Raw genomic sequence first — 25,826 nt, 5'->3', positions numbered from 1 at the left:
GTCGATCGTCGGTTTGAAAAATTTCATTTGATAAACGGTTTGTTTCTATACTTAACACGACTGCAAGTCGAGGTAGACGTTATTTCATCGGAGTTACTTACTTACGGGCCGGTTCAACTTTCCGCCATAGCGTTGCCGGGGTGATGTGATTCGCTCGGAGATTTCTCCACTTTGGATGGCCAAGGCCAGCGACCCAGCCCGGATAAAGTTGATCATCGGTAATTGATGGGATTAAGAAATTGCCGAATCTAAAACTATGGATGGCGTCATTCCATGTCAATGTAAACTTATTGCTCCAGATATACATGAACACGTTATACGCATACGTGTATATGTATATTTTTTTGTTTTTTTGCACCGGTCGAATTATCAATCAATTTATATTTTCGGCACGAGGAACACCCGCGCGTCTATCTGTACATCTGGACGCGATGAATGTTTCGCAACGAATCGTGTTTCAAAATTTCGAGTTGAATCAAAAGTTTGAAAACCGCGGCGTAATCAATTTTCGCCAAAAATGAATAATGAACCACAATTGCGCTAGACAGATCGTAGAATAACGTCGATAATTATTACCCAAGCTTCGACTGTTTATCCTCGCTGCCGGTAATTCTTTCTCCCCGCGAATCGCAATCCTTATGATAATTTCGAGCGATTCTAAATAGCCTACGTGTATGTGTGTGCGCGTGTGCGTGTGTACCCGCGGTGGGTTACGATATTCATCGATCGAATCCCCGCGATTGGGTGTCATTACGCGGTACTGGATCGCGGATTATCGAACAGTTGATACAGCCAACCCGTATAGGATGTAAAATCGAGCGTTGTAACGCAGAGGTTACCCGCAAGATTGATAGGAGAGAGATCCGTTTCAAACAAATTAATTGTTCCGCGATTGATGATGTCAAGGCTACTCGTTTAAAAAACCATAAATCATACCGGACCGCGAGTGAGTCCGAACGGATTTCTACCCGCGTTTGTACCGGACGACTCCGAGTTCCAGCGTACGCTGTGCGCGGGGCCGCACAGCTGCCTGCTGTTACGTTGACAGATCACCGGGATGTCGTTCAGGGAGTAATTATTCATTATTCCGGTGACAAGTGAGTAAAGGTATGCGGCGATATAAGTTATAATGTATACATATCCCAAGTTGAGGGGACTCTCGAGTCATATTTATGGTACGGAGACTGTAAAATCGCCGGACGATCGTCGCGTCGCCGTCGCCGAAGAGCAAAAAAGGAAAATCGTATGAGCGGCGGTGAAGATAACGAATTCATTTCTCGTTCAACCGATTATTATACACGCGTTACGTGTAAGTATTTTATCGGCGATCCAATTTTCGCGTTTAAATTTATTTTGTCACCTCGTTTTATCGTATTTATTGATATGTATATTGCGTACCTGCGGTGAAACCAATGAAGGAAGAAAATATGTATATGTTTACCTGATGTACGCAGAAGAAGATATTTATGGAATCGATTGATTAATTAGTTCTTTAAGGCGTGCAAAGGTTGATAAGATGTTTTCACGACACATCCAATAGGATGACTCTGAGAGAATAAATATGGATGCGGCAGATTTTTTACACGATCATTCGTCATACATATAATCCAGAACGTAGATGTACGGCGCGACGTTGGATTACAAAATTGTCGAGCATCTGGATCAACGTGACAAACACGTGATAAGCATAGATCAGCAACTTTTTTGATTGGACTGGTCCATTTTTTTGCCCGCCTATGTACGTAGGTACGTGTATCGATCGTTTATTCATTCATTTTTTTCGCATGTATTTTTATCGGTTGCCTCGAATCATCATCATCATCATCATCGTCGTCGTCGTCGTCGTCGTCGTCGTCGTCGTTGTTTTTTGCTCCTTTAACCGGGATACACCTAACGAATAAAGAACGAAAGCTTGTCCTTCGCCAATTGTAACGCGCGGGCATCTTGGGAGGTGGCAAAAAATCACGATACTTGATCTCGATACGATCCCAGATTCTCTCAAGGTAATTCGTTTACTTGGATGAATAAATCCACCTCGTTCGACTCCGCGAAACTCATCCGGATGTTCTTATTATAACGTGTCGAGCGAGTGCGATAAATGGCTTGTATGCAGTATTTTTCACTCGGATCCAAAAATTCACTTTCTCTCGCAAGTAACATACGTACGTACGTACGTACGTACAAGTTTCAATTCCAACGCATTTTGCATATTTCTCAAACTACGTCGAATCGCAGAATTTGACGACGGCAGAATGAATCGGCTGTATATTACATCGCAAAGCGTGCAGGTAAGTGAGGTGAGGTAAAGTAAAGTAAAGTAAAGTAAAGTAAGTTAGGTCCTTACCTTACCTAGGTAAGTTTGCCTTTCTATGTGGGTGGGGCCATTTGCTGTGGCAGCTCGCTACCGTCAGGGACACCGCGTTGCGCCGATCGGCTCCATATCCACGCCCGTTCGCCTATAGCTCAGAGGTTTATTATCTACGTACATAGAAAGATCTGCAGTATATATACCGGTACACATAACGTACTATTTCAAACCGCCCGGTCGTCTATGTGCACGTATAAATAGAAGAGAGAAGAGAAAAAAAAAAAACGAAAAAGAAAAAAATGACATAAAATTGCCCTGTCGTCGTACCGCGTCGTGGTGTAGGTATTACATATATATATATATATATATATATATATATATATATATGTAACACTGCACAGGATGAAAAGGATCGCGAGCGCGGCTTATACTACGCCGAGCGTACACCTCACCGCATTGCACTATAGGTATTATAACGTACGCCGTGGTACTACACGAGCGATTAAGATGATGTCGCAGATTTCTTTTCCGATTGGGCAATCGGCCAGCTCACCAACAGCCCTCCGCTATCGCGATTACATCGTTTCAAAGGAGGTCACCGGCGCGTTCAAACATCCATCGCGTGCCGAAGAATCTTTGACGGGACGATGACAGTCGTTTCGGACGAAAATTTACGTCCGCTTTTGGCGTTCCCGCACTGTCTCTAGATTCGTCCGTCGTATACACCGTATAGTGGGTGTCTTTATAACGCGAGCGAAAAAGAAATGTGTACATGCTATATTTCCGTCCGTATCTCCAGGTGGTATCTGAAGCCGGTGCACCGCGAACTCCGAGCGACCCCGAGTAACATGATACCCGGAGATCTTCATTTTTGGAGATCTCTTCGCCGCGGTGAAAACCACGGTGCAAATTGTCAGTCCGGAATTGAGCCGTTGGGAGAGAAGCGGGCGAATAAAAGCGCGCTTTTTACGGGCTCTTGAATCTAGTTTACACGTCTGTGAGATAGTCTTGTTCCCGCTTTGATTCATTACCAGGCAGATCATCATCCCTGGAAGTCAGCTATGGTTTTTTTTTTCATTCACTTCCGTTTTTCGTTTTTCCTGAAGAAAAATAAACGAAGTAACGACGCGTGCAAACTGCGGAGGGTTTTGTGGTAGACCTTCGAATCGTTGTGCGACGGTGACCCATTTTACAGGGTTTCAGTTCGCTTTCCTTTCTGATCGAGCGACCATTTTTTTTTTTTTTTTTTTTTTTTTCTCAACTTCGGTCGACTCGGCTTTGGCAAAATGCGCGAAACAAAAGAGAGAAGCTCAACGCGTTGCGTGGATCATCGTACTACGTTGTAGTATTTTTATGAACCGCTGCAGTCCGGTTGTCCGTCAAGTTCGATGGGCGGCTCGCATATAAACGAGGCTGAGCAGACCTCGAGCTATAATTGCGAGGACTTTTATCCTCCTTCCTCCGTAAAACCGCTCTTCGAAATCGCGTTAATGGCTCTCCGAACAAATTAATGAAAATTAAGCGCAGAAAAAAACCAGACGGACATTTAAGAATTCCAACGATCGCAAGTTATTCGCGCAGTAGGACGCAAACGGGTATCCTCCACCGGGTACAACGAAACGGAAAGAAGAAGGAAAAAAAAAACAACAGAACACGAATTTCACGCAACAAATGAAAAGAGAAAAGTCCCCAAGGATGTCCACCGGTCTAGGCGCTCTTGGAATGTCCACCCGGAGATCGTTCCGGATTCGGTTCGCCGAATTTCTCTCGCCTCGGGGGCTAGGTTCGTGGCTTCTACGATCTTCGGATATTATAAGTGGGCCATATCAAATTTCATTGGAAAAAGAAAACCCGCAAGTGTACAGTACATCGTCCGTTACAGTCGAGGATCGGGTCTATTTTTACGTGAAGCGTTCACTCGAACGCCACGACGATTTGTCGCCTCTGACGTTAAATGGGCCAATTCCCAACGAAAGTGCGCGGTGAAAAATTTAATGGGGGAAAAAAAAACCTATACGCAATTTCACCATCGTAGAGAAAAAGAGGAGGAGAAAAACACGTGCCTCTAACATTACACACGAATCGCGGAGGCCCCCCGGCCCGCCCTTTGGTCACACGCCATTAAAAATCCCGTCATTTATCCTACTTTTCTTTTGTTACGATCCGGTTGGGTTTATAATTCACTCCCGGCGAGATCATCTTCTTCTTGCTCCGAGCTGCAGACCGTGGTCTTTTGGATCCGGCAATTTGTCGCTCGAATCTAAAGCGGGTATCTCGGTACCATCGGTCCAGCTACCGTTTCTTTCTCGCACACAGAGAGAGACGCGCGCGTCACGGACACACGTACAGGGACTCGCGGACAATAGCGATACCTTGTAAAAAATTGAACATAGACGGAGTCGACGAATCGACGAGAAGGAGATCGAGCGGATGCGTTGAAAAATGTTGATTGAGGAAAACATGGGAGTTACGGTAGCCGGTAATCAGAGGTAGGTATAAATTGAGCCGGACAAACTCCGGTAGCGGTTCATTTATTGACTCGGTCTCTCATTTCTCCGGTCTTCGGGTCTTCGGAAACTACAGATAAAAAAAAACAAAAAAGGACAACACTTTTAACGGTCGTATCGAGAGCGGCACGCGCCGAATCACGGAAACGAATGATCTGGCCTACGACACGTGTAGGTATATACCTTGTAATACCCGCGTTAACGGTGCGAAGTGTTCGATTCGTTATGACACGAAATCGAAAGTGAAATTAACGATATCCATTTGTCGGGACGGGTTAAAGTTGAGGGGGAGGCGTAAAAAGGATCGCGCAAAAACTGGATAAAAGGGGAGGAGGAAAAAAACCGAAAATGAAAAAGGAGGAGGCCGAGGGGTTCGCAACCGCGGAGATTATTATCTCGTTACGTAATAGTTGCGATAACTTATTCACTCGAGCGTAACTACGCGAGTCAAATGTTTTGCTACGTTCTACGTGATTCGCGGTTAACTTACGAACGCTTATTGAACACGTCATTACATGGTCGGTATAGAGAAAAATAGTACGGAATACCTGGATATTCCTAAACCTCCGTACACCTAATATCGTAAACAATTTAAACCGCGCGCATGAATCCGTAGCACATGAAATTGCATGAATTTTTCCCGGAATCTTTTTTTACGATCGTCTCGCACGCGGAAATTACTTGACTACCGGTGAATCGCGTGAAAAAATTTACACCGGTCGATTCGAATTAGGTAATATATATTCGAATCATTTTACACCTGAGAACGCTAATTGTAAGCAACTCGCAACGCGCTTCGTTACACGTATTTACGAAATTCATCACGTCTTACGAATTGAGCATAAAGTTTCGAACAATAGGATCGGCAGGTACTGCAAGGGATAAGGTGAAATTGTGCTCGGGCTTCGACAAGCGTCGTCCAATCTCGGAGCGAACGGGAATAACGGCTCCTTATTACATATAAAGTAATTACTATCACAAGTTGTAAGTCAGATTACATAGCACACGGTTATGTACACGGTCGAACGGTGGTGATAGGTATATCGTTTGTACAATTAAAAAGTGATGCAGGATATAAATCACAAAGTACATAAAGAAATGTTAGCACCGCCATAATGCAATTTCCATTACCATTTGACGTTGGGGTTCAACACGTGCGGCGTTCGCACGTATGCATAATGCGGGTATGCGCTACGTACGTACGTGTAACGTATAGCAGTGGGTACACAGGCGGTTCGTACATAACTCGCGTATTAAAGGTGAAAAATGAAACGCGAAGTTAGGGCCACGAAATACGAGGTACGCCGCCGACCGAGAAACTCGCGGTACAGCTGATAAGACAGGTCGGCTTGCGGCACGGATCGCAGGCGTGGTACGGAGTCTCTCGAACGGAGTTCGTGCGTATCTCCACCGCCATCGAATTTGTGTTGGTATTTTCGTTGGTTGTATAAGTGAGCGCATTCGATGTGTGGCAAACACACATCTGCGAGATGACGGTGCATGGCCCTTTCACTACCGATCGATAGACGCTACTAACTCCCGATAGATAAAGTTATCATAATTATTTACAGGCTATCCGTTCGCCAGATCTTTCGCCTTCAAAGACGTTGTAATGCAACCGCGAACGGATTTATCCGCGTCCTTATTTATCTCCATTCTTTTTTTCTTTATCTCTTTTCCTCTGCGCCTCGAAATTTCGCCTCCTAATATCGCGCCCCGAAGAAAGAAGAATTCGTCAAACCCTCGATGATTCGATTCAGACTTTTCTCTTTTTTTTTTTTTGTCTTTTCTGAATTGTTTTCCGACACATCGTCGTCTGGAGAATATGGGTAACCAACGACGGATTATGCATCGCGTATCTCGATGACGACGACGACCACGACGACGATGATGATAGAAAATGTAAAACTCGTCCAAGTAAACTGTAGCCTTGTTCTTGGGTGAGACTCATACATCAACGTTACTGACATGTAACTTTCCCATTGGTTACGAGCTGTTGTTCGACTCCTATTATGCATGTTATACGATCGGATGGTCGTATCAATAATGGAAATAATCCGTTATTAATAGTCCACCGATAATTTAAGATTTATAATCAACGATCAAACTCGCAAATGGGAATTCGATCTCAGAGATGGTTTGTAACGATTGTCGTCAAGATTTACCACCGACCAGCAGTTATCGAACGGACGCACATTTTTTATCTACCTAATGCAATGCAGCGCGATGAAAAACAAACAACGTACGGAGCGTACGGAAAATCCTTCGAGGAAGGGACTTGGCTGCGAGATTTCAATGTACCCAACGGACGATATAAACACGTCCCGGAAATGAATCTTTTCTCTTCAATTTTCGTTTAATTCGGTCAATTATCGGAGGGGTATTTATACGTGCCCAGGAAATTTCGTATTTAAACAATTTAATAGCTTTTATGATTTTTCAAAATTTTAATCGTACAACGTCGTATCAGGTTATCCAGCGGCAATCTAGCCGGTCTAATGACTCCTTCGTCGATCCGCGAATGTGCAATTTCGAGACATCGGTGGTCATTAAACGGACGGAAGATTCGCAGTCGGGAATCTCGTACGCATGCAACTATGTTGCCGGCGACCTGGATCCGGCATTATACACGCGCATAATGCATTACAATCGTACAACAGTGTAATTGAAGTCATACCGGCTATCAAAGCGCATTAATTCTAATGAGATTGCGGCAAAAAGGAGCGCACGCGGGCATCGTATCGCCGCTATTAACGTGTGGCATCGTCCGTCCGAAGATTTTTTACCTCCTCCGATAATAATGAAAGACAAAATAAAGTTACGTGTATCATTTAGAAGGGATCGAAATACCGGGTGAAATGGATATACGGCTGTCCGCTTACCAGCGGTAACTGCACCAATGGCAGAGATCATGCGGAATCGAAACAAGAAAAAAAAAAAAAAAAAAATCGAAACAAAAAAAAAATAAATAAATATTACACCGTGTTGTATACACACCTCGGTAGCTATTGCATTTACGATTACAACCGTTCAATTCACCGTAACGTTGAATAATTGCCTGTTACACACCGTATCACTCCTCTCGCCTGTTCCGCACCGCCCAGATATCAACTGGAATTTGAGACCAGACATTTTTTTTTCTCTAAATTTATTTATCCTCGTTTCTTTCCTTTTGTTTTCATTCGGACGATAGATGAAAGAATCGTCAATTTTATGCAACTGGTTTCAAAACAATTCACGGTTTTTGACATTCCACTCGATCGATCTTTATCGTGGACTCATATACCTATTATTGCCTCAAATGAGTCAAAAAACTTGCGTCCCGTGTTCGCGGGTGTCGAGGTAACGGTTTCGACGAACAAAAAATTGTATCAATTTTTACATGTGTTCGTATCGAATCACGTGTCGGCAAATAAACTGCCCGCGAACGCGCACACGCGCATACAGTGCAACGACATACCGTATACACACACGCGATGGGGACCGTTTCAATTTTCTTGCTGCACCTAAACTCCTCGAGTCGTAGCGTGTAAACTATGATTGGCAGATATATCGAGAGTATTTTTTAATTGAGTTTCACTCATTCTTTACGTGACCGATTTCGTTGGGAATTTGATCAGCGGATCGCCGGACTGGCGATTATAATTTTTTCGTTACGTTTTCTTTTTCTCATTTTTAATCCGGAATACGGCGTTTGTTAGGGCTACCCGATATAACGTACGGTCTGCACTGCACTCGCGAGACTAACGAGGTATTACACACATATTACTGATTTCGATTCTGACTTTCGAACTACGCGGACTTGAGAGAAAAAAAAAAAGGAGAGGAAGAAAAAAAAAAAATTAGTCACTCGACGAACACGCCGGTGGAATCCGCGTTAACGAGAAATCGGAATTAATCTTTGGGGAAATAAGCGAAAAAACGCTCGAAGCGATAAACGAATGGTTTCGAAGACACGCGACGACAGCGGATGTATCCGTACAGACGACAAAATCCTTGACTCTTCTCGCTGTGAAATATCAGCCGCGACGTTCTACCGTGAATATTACGGGACGATTACGTGGATATATATTTATTGCGCCCGCGGTATTTTCGTGATTTTTATTAAGTGCGTAAAATTAATCAGAAAATTTTTAAGCCGATCCGACAGAAGCTATGTATACTCGACACGTTAGCGCTAAGCCGTTTAATCGCGAAACACCGTTGAACGGGATTTATTCGATTGTGAGCGTAGCATTATAGTCCACTTAAGATTAACATCTTCACGGACCATTTGCATAACACTTTACCATATTTTCATAAATACAGTATATACACGGGCGATGCGGAATTGACGTGTCAATCGTTCGAATGTTCCAACAACAACTTGGGGTACTGTAATCTTCGGATACACCTGTCATGTTCCTCGATGGTGAAAATTTTCACATACTATAGGTACGTCGATTGATTCGATTTCGGTGTGATTCGAAATGGATGGCGGGCGAGTTCGTCGATATTAACGCGAACGAGAAATTCGAAATATCCCGGTCGGGGGATGTCGGATCGCATGGCGAACGAACGTATACAAGTAAGTATAGTAGTCGGCGATTACGGTTGGCGGTAATAAATCAACAGGTAGGTGAGATCTTGTCAAAAGCGGAAAGGACAGACGGTGAGGTACAAAATGCCGTTTGGAGTACGGGCGAACGATTCGTGCCGGTTGCGGACACGAAGATGCGAGAACTTTGTGGGTTTAAACCCCGATAGGTTGCATTGCAGGTCTCGACGATGCATAATAAGCGATGCATTGTCGTGTGGGGAAGGCAGGCGTGGCACACGGGGAAGTAGCTAGAAGCGATACACTCGCTCCGATATCACGAGAGTTAGTGCTTCGTTTCTCTACTTCTCTCGCCGGGTAGACGTTATGAGCGCGGAGTAGGTAGGTAGGTAGGTAGGTAGGTAGGTAGGTAGGTAGGCTGGTATACGAACCGCGGTCACATCGCGGCACCCAGAACCTATAGCGTAGGTACACCGCAGCAGCATCCACCACTATTCAGTCTATCTCTAACTGTAACCTGAAATATACTGCGCTCCGATATACGTGCTTCGTACTCGTATTCTTACATTATTATAACATCCAGACACGTATTCGCGCGAATGCCGATGGAGAATATTCCGATTTCTAGAATACAGGCGAGGACGCGGCGTCATCCCGCGTAAAATTCACCTTATCGCGGTCGGCGGAGTTAGTTGTTCAGCGGTATTTTCCGCGCCGGACACGATGCTCGAACCGACCGAGTCTCGTTGAAAAATTCTCCGTTCCGTCGGACGTCACGTATAGACTCGTTGCGGGTCAACACCGTGGAGGACCTCGAAAGTTTATCCTTGCAATTCAAAGCAAACCATTCGAAGGTGTGTTGATACACTCCTATATAGCCTTGGATAACTCTCGGGATGATTGCCGCAGTCATTTGCCGTGTCATTTTTGACTCCCGGCAATTTCAGAACGTACGTAGCGTGCACCGCCCGTGTGCCCCGCATTTCGCTACACACGTCCACCTCACGGGCGCACCCGTCTATACGGGTACCTGACTACATGTAACGTACGAAAAGCGTGTAAACTATTCGATGTTACGTTAACGCTCGCACGGTTTTGCGCCCGACCGCAAACACCTCCGTTATTAAAGGTGGCGGTGTACGTTACGATAATACACGAGTGTACGCGCGTACGTTATATAGTTGAAATCTTCTCGAAATCCGAAACGTGTGCTTGACCAACTTATTCCGACACCTGTGACGCGGGTTTGTCGGACGGCAGCGGACGAGATACGCGAATAAATTTAACGAGCTTAATTGACGCGGTCGGCGTGGAGGAGAAAAGATCATAATTTCTCTTTAATTCGTATCGCTGCGCAGGTCGAAGAGAGCGCACGACCGACGAGACTCTCGGGGTGGGTATTATGTCCGAATGTCCGCGGAACGGAAGGCTCCGCGTATCCCGCGAACGATTCGACGCGGTTAAAATAACTCCACGTACAACTTCACGCGGGAAAACGATCTCCGCGCGAAAGAGTATACGAGCCCCCGACACACTATGCTGTATACTATTCACGCGAACACGTGTGTATGAGTAATAAAGCGAGTCGGTATCTATCGGCGGATTGTGTATCTCCGATACGTCGATATATCGTAACGCAAAACCTGCCGCGGATCCGAAAGCACGTGTACGACGTGTAAGCCGGGGTGGGTGCAAAACACCGCTTCCAATCGCCGCGTAATTTCTGATATTCCGAAAGTATCGGATTTGCGTAATTGATTGTGTACGTCGAAAGATCAAAGAAGATTTCGCGGCGAGCCGCGTATTGTTGCAAAAGGGCGTCCGACTCCCCGTTTCTGGATACGCGAGTATTTTTTTTTCATTTTTCTTTTTTTATCACATAACTCGAGATACGACGACGAGGATGAACCGCGTCGAAGGAAATTAGTTTGGTGCCGTAATGTAATTGGTTGGGAGTGGACGAGACGGGGCTCTTCTCTCGAACGCGTACACAACGTGGGCATCGCTTACGGTTTACTTTCGGCTTCGGACGTTGATTTATACCGCGGGTACAGGGACCGCGGCCGTTGCATCGCGACGCAATTTCGAGCGGCTCCTCGGAGGTCATACCTTTTTCTTACCGATCGAGGAGAAACCAGCTGAATCGGCCTTCCGCGATACAAAACGGAGAGACAAAAAGATATAATTACGGGACAAAACACGCGAGACGCGTTGCCGGGCACCTCAACGTCGGAGGTACGTACCGAAGCACGTTGCCGCCGCGACCTTCAAAAATAGTAATAAGAAAACAAGCGATACGAACCGCGAGTACGTCGCGACCGTACAGCGAAGGGTGGTCTCGGCGAACGCCGAGACCACTGGATCTCTGGGTCTCTGGGCCCACGAACGGGCCCCGAGCGAACGGGTCCTTACCCACGTCGTTCCTTAGCGATGCGGATGGCAGAGAGTGAAAGGCCCACGCCCGTGCCTCGGGCTCCTCGGCAAGGGCGACTGGCCCCTCCGCGAACCGAGGCACGCTCGCGTTCGCCGCAACGGCAAAGCGGCGGCGGCGGCGGCGGCAAAACTTTCTTACACAACTTCGCTCGACTCCGATATTATATGATATTATGGCCGTACGATACCGCGGTACTGGCCGATCGGGGTACGGACGGACGACGATCTCGATTCCATCGATCCTTCCGTTAGCGGGATCGAAAAAATCTCCGACGGGAAATGAGAGGTGCGACACGACTTCGATATCCGGATCGGCCGCGAAAGAATCTCTACGGACAGCGCGCAGCTGCGGCACTTCCGACTGGCAACCGATAACGTGGTGCGGCACTCGCCGCGGAGACGCGTTTCCTGCTACAAAACCACCGCGGCAAACACGTTAGCGACGAAGTTTCACCGCGGTTTAGGTTTAGAATCTCTCCTGCACCGCGTTATCCGAGCGCGGGCGAGGGAGGTCGCACTCTCCTCGAGGAGTCGGAGTTTTAGCGGCGTTCCACTCGTTCGTATTCCCTCGTTATTTTTCACCTCGGCGCACCGTAGTCCGCAAAGGCACGGTTCCCGTGGCGCGTGACTCTAGAGATCGGTGCGTGTGGTGTATCGAAGCTCGCGTACGATATCGAGATAGCGACACGATTTTAGTAACAACGTAGCGGCGTGAGTAAGATAGTTACACGGATCGCCCGTTCAAAGTCTCCTTGATGGCTGGAGGCGTCGAGGCACGAGGTACCGCGGATCACGGATGAGTGGGTGGAGCCATTGCTCAACGAGATGTCCTCGAGTTATCTTGATAAGAAAGGCCATCCTAAGGACACGCCTCACCTTCGGACATCTAGGCTCTCGTATACGCCATTGATAACGATCAACGTCATGCTTACGTTTGTTTCCTAATATCTGACTTGTTTATCTGTAAATAAATCCGGAGCAAGTCCGGTACCGGCATGAAAATTATCCCCTTGACGATCGCGCGACGACACCCGGGAGCGTGGGGATCCGCTCGACGATTTTTACCATTCGATTCCGACGAATCCGGAGATGCGTCCGGCCGTGGTCTTCGGTTGCGTGAAATCGAGGCGACGAGTGTGTCCCGCGGAGAGACGTACGGAGGAGTACCGTGTGTTTTCGAGGCAGGGCTCTCACCTCCTTTTTCATAGGGCTTCGCCGAGGCTACTGGATGTGCCACTTAGATTGCGTCGTAAAAAATAAAAGCCTTGCGTTTACCGCTCAGCGAGACAAAGGCTCGCCTTTGAGGAATATTGCGGGCGAATGGAACCGCGGAGCGCGGATCTTAGAATTTTCTATACCACCGACAAAACGAGCGGCGGATAACGACCGTTTTCATCGAGGATCGTATAATGTATTATTATATAGAGGTGTGTGTGTGTGTGTGTATATGTGTGAGCGAACTTATTCAGGAATGTGACGAATCCGATTTATTTCTCTAAGCATGGCAAAGTTGCACCATGTCAATCGACACTCGATTCGCAACGGGGTTTTGTGTCTGGTCAGTCGGCCAACCGACCGGCTCGCTCACTCGGGTCGAACCAAGGACCTCGGCGGAGGGACGTGCTCCAGCATCGCCGATTTTCTAACCACAGCCGAGCGCCGGGCTGCGAGATTATACCTCGATTTCTTGTAGCGCGTTTTGTTATTTTATCCATACCTTCGTTTCGGTCTTTCTTCCATTGGGTTTGTTATTTTTTACTATTGATTTGTGTGTTATAAGGCCGATCGAATCGTGGGTAATCTAATTTGCAAGCGGGCAGAGCGACGTCATTTTTTCGATACCCTCCGGAAACAATGTGCCACGCTACGCGTTACGCAATACCGTCGAGCTTACGGAACGGCCGCGATTATAAGAGCGTTCGTTGCGAAATAGCGCGATAAACATTGCGCGTGCGAATTACGATCCGGACAAATCAAACGCAATTTTATATAAGTTGGATAATTACCTAATTTTATTCCGTACCGTCGAACACGTCACACTTCGACCCGTCGCCGCTCGAATTTTTAACCAACGGATGAAACGCTTTTGAAATTTTTCATCTCGAAAAACAAGGTTCCCCTTCGCGTGTCGCTTTTATGGCTTCGGTGTTTTTTTTTTTTTCTTTTTACGCGAGATCTCGTTTACGCGATGATAATTACAACGCGCGAGCTCATAATCGTAAAGTTTATTAATTGGGGCGCAAGAGCTGCTGGCGAAAACGCGACAAGCACGGAAGCTCCGTTTTTCCTATACACTCGTTGTGTGCCAACTCCCCAGTTGTTAACCTTTGTCTTAGAACGAGAGGCTGCTTGCTTACAATTAGTTAAAAACGGCAGTAAAACTGAATGAGGATAGAAGTCTCAACGGCGACAAATTACGAGCGCGATGCAACCGCTGGAAAGTGAAGGCCAAGCAAATTGTTGTTCAAATACACGACGATTCGACCGCGACGGTTCTTCGGATTTTTATGCATCGAGACGGTGATTCGTTTCTAAAAAATTTCATTCTTCCGCAAAAATTTTATCGCTCGCTACGCTCTGCAAAAGCGTAATTGAGACGATGGCTGCCCGATAAAGTCGTTGCCGTAGGCGAAATGCACTTTTGTGGAATATTAAATTTCAGCAATTTCCGCGGATAATATCCTCGCGATGACCAGAAGCCGTCGCAACTGAATTCTCCAAACTCCCACGGCGTTCGTTTATTTATAAATATTTCGCATGTTCTTCCGCTAATTCGTCGCGAACGACGATCGACAATGGAAAAAATAAATAAAAATAAAAATAAAAAAACTTCGCGACGCTTCTCTATCTCCGTTCCAAAATCGACCGGCCTAGTACGTAGACACGAGCGGGTGGCCCCTCCCCATCAAGGTCGATCGAACGATCCGAATATCGAGGTGAGGCAGGTCTAAAATCTGATCGAAACGATCGGTAGTGCGAGAAAGAAGAAAAAAAGAGAAAGAAAAAGAAAACGAAAAAGAAATAAAATAAGGACGAGTACGTGCGAGAAGTAGATAATCACGCGTAAAGTTGCCGAGCTTAAGAGATTCACCGCGAAGATTAGCCTTTTCATCCGCTCGCAGCTTCGGCCGCATCAGTGTCTTTCTCGTCTTTATTATGATTGTAGTAATTGTTGTGATTATTCGGCCAGTTTGATTCTTTGCCTATGTAAGGCTGCTCCCGCCGCAGATGCTTCGCCCGCGGGTGCTCTAATGCTCCTAACATCTCCGTACCGGCGGCCCTGGGCCTAGAAAGGCGTGGTCCGGGCTCGCGGAGGTATGACGTCATTGTTTTACTCTCCGCGATGTGCAGACGTAGGTGGAATTAGGCCTTACTCCGTCGAACGTGAATCTGACAATGAGTCGTGTCAGCCACGGGGAGCGTATAGAGGTATACATAGTCATAGTAACCCCCGGTAGTAGTAGTAGTGGTATAATGGCGCGCGATATGTTATTAATTTTGAATTATTTTAATTGGGTTAACATTAAGGTAGACAGCCGTTCGTATCTCGAGTCGAGATAAGGAGGAGACCCCCGAGGATAAATCTGGCTCACGCGATGAATTATATACATATACGTATACGTATACGAAAATGTATTTTTGCAATCCGCAGCAGAAAATATTCGGTTGCGTTGCAGAACGTCGAGGCGAATAGAAGATGGAGGCATACGAGCGAGCGTTGCGGAAGATATTAATACATCGATACGAATCTACGTTACGCCGTTATTACGTGTTTATACGTATTAATACAGATATACGGGTGTACGCGTGTGTAATGTGACGCGCGGATTTTGCCACGCGCGCGTTGCCGCTTATATAGGTGGTGCAGAGGCGAGGTGGTTGCGCGGCGTTGATTAATGGCCCTTAATTAGATAATATGCAATCCGTCATATCTTCTCGCTTTTTATTCGTATTCGACCGACCGAGGCAAAAGGTCCAAGGTCCCGTGGCTGTGGCAACGGAAACGAGATGCTTTCGGCGCCATCGGTACGCTAAACGACACAATTACGAGCGGAGCATTAATCAAACGAAAACCAATTAATACACCTCCGATCGAACGATGACGTCCCAATTTACGGCTCGTATCTAACGAAGAGATCTAGAGAATCGAATTGAGAACTCGAACGAACGCGGACGACGACGACAACGGATATCCTAAATCAGCGTCTCGTAACTCGAATTCGAGCGGCGAGAACTCGCATTGAACTATTCCATACGTGGTCACGGGTTGACGAGTGGCGTCGAACCTGTGGGTACCTTTGTGTTCGGAGAGGATAAAAATTGAATAGCGATAATCGTGGGCATCTCGTACGTATTATAGCCCGATGCGTCCTTTTTTATTCGAGACATCAATCGAGAAGTGAATCTACGTTCGTCGGTCCCCAGGGCGAACAGACGTAACGTTCCAACGGCGAGTGGAGCGCACTCTTACCGTAAGAGAGAAGAGAAGAGAGAACAGAGGGTGCCGCGTTGCAGAAGATACCCTGACGCCTCGTGATGGCCCCGAGACGGGAAAGGCGTGGCGGAGTGCAGTCATGTCGCTGATTTATAAGGCGAACTTCCTTTACCGCCGGGACTGTTCAACGTTCAGACGTACCCACCTACACCAACGTCTTAGAGACACGTCGTGTGCCTACTCGGCACCAACGCTATACACATCCCGTACCCTTTTCCAAGAGGATTTACGGTTTCAGCTATTCAATCCCTATAAACCATATTTCGCATGATGTTCTCTCGCAACTGTCACGAATAATTTAATTCCGAGCTAGGAAATTCTTGGCCGTGTCTCGTCCGCCTGTGTATATCGCGTCCGGGTGTGCGTATACATACAATACCGGATTCGCTAGCGATATTCGTCGGTAACGAGAATCGACGACACGTTCGAATTCGGTTACGCCGATTTCGTGACCGACCATGTCGTCTGGAATTCCGGTGGTACGTTTCGTTATTTTTTGTCAACGTAAAGAATTTGCGAGAACGATCGATTCAAAGGTGATACAAATAACGAGGCGACGCGTACTGCCCGGACTAGGTGTGTGACACGTATAATTTTCTGCACGTCCGCGGTCGCGATCTTTCCTAGAAGTATCGCGCGCAAGGACTCGCGTGAAAACCCGCTGGATAAGAGATACAACGCTTTCGGATAGCATGTGGTATAACGAAAAGGCGTTGTCGTGTCCCGGTGATGCCCCGAGGCTATACGCTCAAAATTCGATCGAGATCCGTGGCCGGGGAGAGTACGCCAATATGGTCCACGGGGGATTTGTGTATATCATGCTTTTGAATATCATCGGGAGTTCCCGGAGCGTTATTTCGATCCGCGTTCCGATGGGACGTCGCGTCGCGTCGTCGTAGGTAGATATAGGACGTATCTAGCTGGAATAGCCAACGTGAGTCGAGAATCCGGGATATCCCGGTATTCTAATGAGCCAATTAAAAGTTGAAAATGTAGATTTCGTCGCTACCGCGTGCGCGAGTTGACGGAAGATCTCGACAGTAAAGTCCTACCGGTTACCGCGTTTTTACCGTCTTCGACGACAGCCCAGCGACGAGTTGATATTAAATTACGATCGGTATTGAGTGTAATTCATTTATATCCCCAGGTATAGGCCTGCGTACGACTTCGAACTCCCGAGTCCTAACGTCGCCTCGTTGTACAGTAGTAAGCGCTCTGTGGGAAGAAGGCTAACGGTGCTATAAGAAGTGGTGACTGAAAATTCTCACAGTACCGTAAATTGAGTTACCCGTGTTATTTTGTAATTGGCAACGATAGCTGCCGCTGCCGCTACCGCCGCCGCTGCCGCTGCTCTCCAGATCGGCCTGCGGGTCGACCGAGCAGAGATTTTCTCGTAGGCGTGCCTCCCGGCTACGACGCTACGCTTGTATACTTCGTACTTGTAATTGAATGAATCTTCTTACCGCTTTTGCCAGCCTCCGGGTCCGACGATTTCTTTTTTTCTTTCTTTTTTCTCTCCCTATCTCGAAGTGACAAGAATTCGAAACTCCATCGGCTGGTCTCATCGCTCGTCAAGATCGAAAGATCGATGATTCCCGTACACACCTTTCGTACCCTTACGGAGCGGTCTGCGTATAATCCTCGATTCGTCCACCGTGTCATCGGGACATAACGTTCCGTCCGTGTCACGTCGATTGCAGAGGTATACATCCACCTATTGCATCCGTAAATTGGCGAACGCGTCTTCGCGTCGAACGGTAGTTGAGAGGTATCGCTAGCCGCTCCACCCACGTGTAGATTCACCCTCGAGGATCGGCGTGAGCGGAATAGCGAGCGGCTGTGCAGATCGTTTCGGATTGCGGGGCCGGACTCGCGGTGGTTTGAGGACGGGCGACCAAGAGCCGACGTGATGCAACCGTGCAACAAGCCGCAGACTCCGTGGATCAAAGCAGCGCCCTAGTTAGCCCACTTCCAAGGCACCCAGATTAATCTAGCCTTACCCAAGCGCGGTATGGACCGCTACGTCGAGTTCTACCGCGAGCTCCTCGATCGCCTGCTACCTATTCATTACTTTTCCTGGCGTCGATCAATCCCAAGGCCGCGTGGCCGAAGCCATTGTTCGAAAATATATTAGCCACATCAATTATTGTATAAATCTTGTACACTTTTGCCGGGGCGACGCTTCTACACATCAGCCAAACTATAGGGTCCCGATTCATACGAGCGCTTCGATATGCTAATGAAGCCGATGCTCGCTTGAATGGACCCCGGCGAATCCGAATCGAGCGCGGACGCGAATGAAAACGAAAAAAAATGCAAATGAAATCAAAGATCAAAGTGCAGAGATCTGGTGCAGCGTCGTACGGACGTACGGCGTGCGAAATCCTTATTTCGACGTACCTACGTGTTTGAAATTTTGTCCGAAAACAAAAAATAAGAAACAACGAAAACCGAAGAAAAAAAAACAAAACAACAAAAAGTAAATAAATAAGTAATGACGCGAAATCCTGTTCTTAATCAGTCTGGTAATCCAAACTTGGCGAATCGAGATTTACACACCCGAGTCTGTACGGGCGCTTAGGTTTCAACAGACACGGACGTGTGTAACGGAACAGGTTTGTAATGCAGCGGCAGCAGCAGCAGCAGGCAGCAGCTTCCCATCAGCAATTAATCAATATTGATTAACACCGTAAAAAGGACATTTACAAATCAAACCACCTAATGTCACCAACCTTTGATCAAACTTTTTCTCGCCGGTTTATAACACTCAATCGCTAACCATTTTTGGAAACCTTACGCATGATAGACGCGGGACGAAGGTGAAACCGCCTCTCGCGATTTCATAAGTCAAACGATCGAAAATAAGACTCGAAAAAAGGAAGGAACGTAAAACAAAAAACAGAAAAAAAAGCGACACAAATATTAAACGCCCGTGTAATAATCTTGTTCTTGCCGCGAAACGGATCCCCGGTGGCCGGGTAGGTACCATTATATTGGCAGTCGAAACAAGAAACAAACATACACAGGTAATAAGCGAGAAAATCGCTCGTTCGATCGAAATGTAATTTAAAGTACGGTGGATCGAGCTGTATGGACATACGCGCGGTTTATACACGGCGCGTACACCTCTACCTACCTACCTATATAGAAAGCAAAAGTTTTAATTGGCATTATAAAAACAGCGTTAGGTATGTGCTTACTATCGAACACGTGTGTTAGGCGGGGTAACGTATGGAGGGAACGGACGTACGTACGTACGGACGGACAGACGAAGACAGCTGGAAGGACTCTATCTTGTAATCGGTGTGTCACGAAGTGGGCGGACTTTCTATACGTACACACAAAGCGCGACCGACACACGCGAAAGCGGTGCACAACGATGTCGGCTTTGTAAATGTGCCTCACGTATCCCCAGACCGTAGAGCGTCGTACGTACGATACGATACGATACGATACGTACGTACGCGAAGGTGGATAATAACGTATGCATACGGTGGTACGGATAATATTATACAAACATAAATAAATGAAATGTTTTCTCGCCGTTTGTAATATTTGCGCTCGCACACGCGACACCGGCGAGCGGATCTCTGCTCGCGGTTTAACGCGGGCATTGTGATCGGACTAACGCGCGGGCGAACGGCAAATATTAAAGCTGTAACGACCTGCGTAAGGCGCGCAGAGTTGTGTAATCCTTTGTGCCGCGGAGAGCGATCCTTGCTTCCTGCGCTACGTTATATGTGTATGTATACGTGTACACTGTACGGTGTAAGTTTTCGCGACCCCCGCGCGCGGATCACTCGCAAATCTCAACGTCGATTCGTCATCGGAGCCCAATTGTATTCTCTATTTGACGTAAGGTTGTATGTATACGTCCGAATAAAGATGGCCTACGAAATGCAAATTAGATAAGACTACTCCGATTAGTTCATCGCCTTAAATTGCAACCGTGAAATTCGATTCTTCAAAGTATGACGCGAGCGAAATGTTCCATCGTGTCATTTGCCCGGCCCCCCCTATTTTTTTTTTTGGTTTTTTATTTTTTCGTGTTACGAAACCTTATCGCGATGTACCCCGCACTGAAGCTTCTTCTATAACTATATAAATATTCCCACCCCGTACGATATGGGAACGGGGACTTTGTGAAATTGATTGAATTTAATGGTAAATTTCATTTTGATTTCATACCGAATTATGTCCGTTCCACGATTGTGACTTTTATCGAGAGATTCTAAAACACACGCGGGATTAATATCTCTCGGTTTAATGCCTTCCGCGTCTACCAGGCATCGAGCTCACCGGGCTCCGAGTAAACCAGATTCGCCTCTCGATCGAGTCGTTTCTTTTCTCCCCACAGTTTCTGCGCTTAATGATTTTCAGACTAATGCCACTCCGTTAAACGAGGAGGTCTGTTTTTTTTTTTTTTTTTATCGTCGCTATTATTATTCTTACCGTTGCTATTCTGTTTCATTAATTTTCTGTAAAACCATAAAATTATAAATGTTGCCGAGACGACGACGGCGACGGCGATGGCGAAACGGGAGGGAAGTAGTTTAGCATTTCTTGCGCGCGGGCATAAACAGTGACTTTCCGGTTCTTCCGTAACCTCGTCTATCTCTATACATATACATCCTGTACGATTCGCGCGTACCGTAAAATACACGGTACATAAATAGCCGTTATAGGTAGATCGGGTACGCTTCTAATACCGAATGTGCAAAACGGTAACGGGCAAAAGCCCGGTTGGATCTCGTCGGTTCTGCCGCCGCCGTCGTCGGTGGTGGTGCAGCTCCTGCTTCTGCTGTCGTTGCCGTTAAACTACGGTCACGTTGCCACCGCTGCCGCGGTCGCCGCGCCGCGCCGCGCCGCTTTCCTCCGTACCTTATACTCTTTATACCCGGGTGTACGTGTGCGTCGACTGCCTGGCTGCCGCGGCGCGCGACACGCCCTGTTCTTGCTCTGATAACACCCACACCGTCAAAGATACCGCTAGCACGTCGGTATCAGCTGGTATCGGTTCGAATAGATGTGCTCGCCCCGGTGGTTCAGCCGTTTCGCAATACGTGATACATGTGCACCGTTGAGATATGCGTGCCCCAACAGGACGTAGAAAATCGGGCTGCTAGCTGCAAGAATCCTGACGGTCTTTGTATCCTTGTGTGTGTGTAGGTGTTGCAGTAGGTACCTACTAGAAAGACCAGAGTGCAATATCGCCCTGAACTCTCTAGCGAGTATATAGAGGATATAATTATTATCAGACCTCGTTATGGCGATGCAATCGCTATCCGCGGAGTCCGCGACGAGAGATCGGAAAATTCTTTCTTTTCTGCTGCTTTTTTTTTTTTCTTTTTTTCTTCTTTTTTATTTTTTACTTCACCCGGCGGACACGACCGCCGCGAACAAAGGATTCGGGTCCTTGATCGAACGAGAGAGCAGCTCTTTCGGCTCGTTAAGGAAATCCTCTCCTCGCGCTGCGTAGATGGACGCAGCACGTGCAGCAAGTTAATTAGCCGCTCTGCGGTTTTTCCCGCTGTCGCGGAAGTCGCTGATAAAAAGGTTACGAATATATACACGTATCGTCGTTTCAGCCCCCCGAGGAGATCGAGTCGCTCGGAAATTTTGAGCAAACGCCTCGGGACGTCGCTATCGCTCTCCGTCTTACGGTTTTTAACCCGCGCTCACAGAGTTCGGAAAAGATGCAACGCGGAGGAGCTCACGGAGGTGAAATAAGAGTTTCGCTATTCGTTAGCGGTTACGTAATAGCATCCCGTGCGCCGATCGCCGGTACCCAGCTGACCCTGTGACCCGCTGACACGCGGAGGCAGTTAGTCGTCCGCGAGGTGCAGAGGGGCCCACCGATACGCCGTTGGATCTGATTGTGCATGAGGCAGACAGGAAATCGGCGTTACGAACGCACCGGTGTCACGCGTCGCGAATGCCACGTCGCGTAATTATCGCGGTGCGCTATAGCCGGCGCAATTCGCGAAGAAAGAAAATCCAGTCGGAATCGTACGAAATGCTTCGACTTGTAACGGAGTGGGACTTTGGAACGTTCCTATCGCGGCTATTTCAGTTCAGAAACGGTCTAATTATTTTCATCCTGTTCGGGTTGCACATGCTTATAAAATGGCCAACGATTTATTATTCATGTACAAGCGCGCACCACGTACAACCGCGCACTCGAGGGAGTCACGCGGGGTGCGACGCTCGTCGTCGAACTATTATACCGCGCTCGCTGGATGATCGATTTCGCAAGGTGTTCGATGCGTCAAAAATCATCGCGTCGTTCCGATGAATATTTCATATAAAATTCGGAGACGACGCGGATTCGTCCCGCTAAGATACACGACGCGTTTATAATTGTAAATTCATCGAATGATGCAACGCAGGCTAGACTAGGGCACCACCTCTGCTCCTCCTCTGCACTTATAAACTTTTCTCTCGGGCGGATATTGTATCTCTTTGTCTTCGCCACATCGTCAGCGATTATAATTATTCGCAAACGATGAGCGCCGGTGTGCCGGCACTACGCGAGACTGTACAGACGATGAAAATTCAACGAAGACAAAAGTAACGATCGCCGCATTTCTTTATACGCCCTCGGAAGAGAGATCTTCGGTGCGAGAAGTTCACGCCGTCGACTTATACCCACCTCCTTATCTCCGTGTTAAACGTCGGTAGAAAAGTTGACGGACAAAATTTACCGCGGTATTTCGGTGAAAATCGCTCCCGGGACAGATGTTTCTGGGGCGTGCGATTCTCGGTGACTGGAGTTCGAGTCGGCCGACGTACCTCTCGAACTTTGCCCTCTGACCTCGGCCGGCTTCCCTCCGTCCTCCCCGAAGCGTTCGCTACGCTACACCGTCAACCAGCTGGTCGCACTCTTCTCAGCTGATTGCTCGCGGTACGAGCGTAGCTCTAATTTGGACAGGAGACAGCGCTAATCATCGCGCACAACTCTTGTCTCGCGATCTTTTCATTACTCTTGTCGTCGTATAGGTCCGCGTTCTTCGCGTGCCCGTTAAAACCGCCGGGGCAATCATAGGTACCCCCCCGTTTCTTGTGTGTGTCCCGCATCTTTTGTCCGTACGTTTCCTCTTCATTGTCGGTATACGCGTACGATTGTTGCGATTAGAGGTAATAAGTTTGAGATCGTCACCCGCACCCACGTTAAAAACTGACTTATGGCGGGTAGACGTGCGTATGGCTGTACGAGGTGGACGCCCGATTGTGAGACACTTCCAGCTTTCGTTGTAAGGTATATAATGGAGCCGCATATCGTAAGCTAGCGGTTATTTTCTTTATAGGTACACCGGTGTTATTGTGAAAAGTAAATAAATTGTCAACAGCGGCGTTCACCTCTCCGGCAAGAGGTCACCACGGTTGTCGTGGAACCCACGGTTAGACACGCTCGTTAACTCGCGCGAGGGCTCGCGGAGAGGCAACGCTTCTTTGCCAGAGGTCCTGAGATCTTCCGCCGAAAAACAAGGTTCAAAATGTCACCGTCTTACTCTCCGCGACTCCCGTGCCTCCGTATACCGATGTTTTAAATTTCTCTTCACGTACACGCCTGTCGGCGTCCGTGTGAGAGCGAACGCGATCATCCACGTGTGTATGTATACGTATACCTTCGCACGGTAGCTACCGCTCCGCGATACACAAGGGCTTTTTGTACCGCTTGTTCTCATTTGCTTGCGGACGTGAGTTGCCCGGAGTCCGCCGAAAAACCGAGCGATCTTACGGAAATTCGGAGCTCCGAATGGAGGTCGCGCGTCGGGATCCTCTCCTCCGATTATAATTCACGCTTGTTGGCCGAATCTGTATCGTTTCGCGCGATTATGTACAGAGGATTGGTTGACGGCCACTTATCAGGCGCTGGCTACTTATCCCTTTATATAACAAGGATACCATTTTTTTTTTCCTCCAAGTTTTTCCGTTTAGAAATCAAAGACCGGTTATTGCACCGCTCGCGTATTTTGCAATAGAAATAATCCATGCGATCGATCGATCGATCGCTCGGTTCGGTTTAAGGATATCACTCCGAGTGCAGAACCAGGAAGGATCAACGCGATTCCTGAACGCGACAATCGAGCTCCAACACCCACGATCGGACGAACGCGACGATCGACGTATAGCGAGAAACATGTGACCCGACGACGATTACGTGTCCTCGAACTCTGGAAAAATGAATGGATGAATTCGATGGCCAACCGGACGGGCGAGTCGATCGGAACTGATCATTACGCTCGATGCAGAGGCTCTGGATCCGACCGTCAAACACACGTAGATAGATAACGAGGGATATACACCGCGATATGGACGGGCATTTCCATGTAAATGACATATGTATACCTAGCGACGCAGGAAATGTACCCGGTAAGGCGGTGGGTACCGCATGCATCATTCGACCAGGTGTGAGACCCATGTGTCTTTGGCATTGTGCGTCACCTGGGCCGTTGTATTATAGCGAAGCGAGTCAACGCGACATTGAGGAATTGCGCAAAGGCCGCGATCGACGTTTTAAGAAAATTCAGGCTCCTTTTTTTCCATGTTTGCTCAAATTGGCACGCAGACCATTCCGGTCTCCGAGTTCTTTACAGTCGGTGGTCTTCCTGCTACCCGAGAATGATTAGACGACAATGACGACCGGTATTCAAGGACGAACGAGCTCAACTCCACTTTAGACACGCGCCAATCTTGGCTGGATACGTATATCTGCCTACTGACAGACTTCAACTCATCGTAAAGAATCTCAGGGTCGTGCAGCAGCAGCCGAGCACGCCATAAGCCGGAGGAGGGAGTGCAGCTCTAGGCGCCAAAAATATCACGCAGATTCCGTTTTTTTCTCCTTCATCATTCTTCATTTATTGTTTTATTTGATCTTTTTTTTTTTTTTTTTTTTTCGCTCGTTCGTCACGGACCGCTTCATCTCGCGTCGGTGGGAAGGTTGTAAAAATTAAATTTCGAAGTGATTTGTTGATTCGGAGATTGAAGATAAATAAACGAAGAAGAAGAAAAAAAAAAAAAAAAAAAAAACAACTTGCACGTGCGGACGAACCTTCTACAATTTTTATGTGTAATATAAAAATTTCCGATCGCGGTAAACTCGCTTTTGAATAAATCACGGATCACAGCCGCTAATAACGGTCGAAGTGTCCGTTTCACCGTACGGGTTATCTTCCGAGAATAATTTTTGCTCGCGATGATTATAATTGGTCCATTGACGAGAGCGGGCACCTAATGAGCCGCCCGAGGAAATTGCCAATCTCGATGATGTACGTTCGAGATTCGCTGACTTTCGCGAGCGGATGCGACGCGAAATCTGTTCGCACATGTGTGTTGTATCGGGTACACACACGCGCAAGTATCGCGTCGGTAGCACCGGCGACCGGTCGTCGTCGCCGACGATATTTAGGAGATAAGATTCTACCTACTAATAGGGATCGTGCGAAAAATCCTCCCCGGTATATAAATCAGTCTGAGGAAGAAGATGATGAATCGATCGATTGTGTGCACGGGGAGGTTTGCACAACCCGAGTAGGCAGG

Source organism: Athalia rosae, chromosome 4 (genome assembly GCF_917208135.1).
Source record: "Athalia rosae chromosome 4, iyAthRosa1.1, whole genome shotgun sequence".
NCBI classification, from domain to species: Eukaryota; Metazoa; Arthropoda; class Insecta; order Hymenoptera; family Athaliidae; genus Athalia; species Athalia rosae.
The sequence above is the reverse complement of the archived record's forward strand: the minus strand, read 5'-3'. Positions refer to the sequence as shown.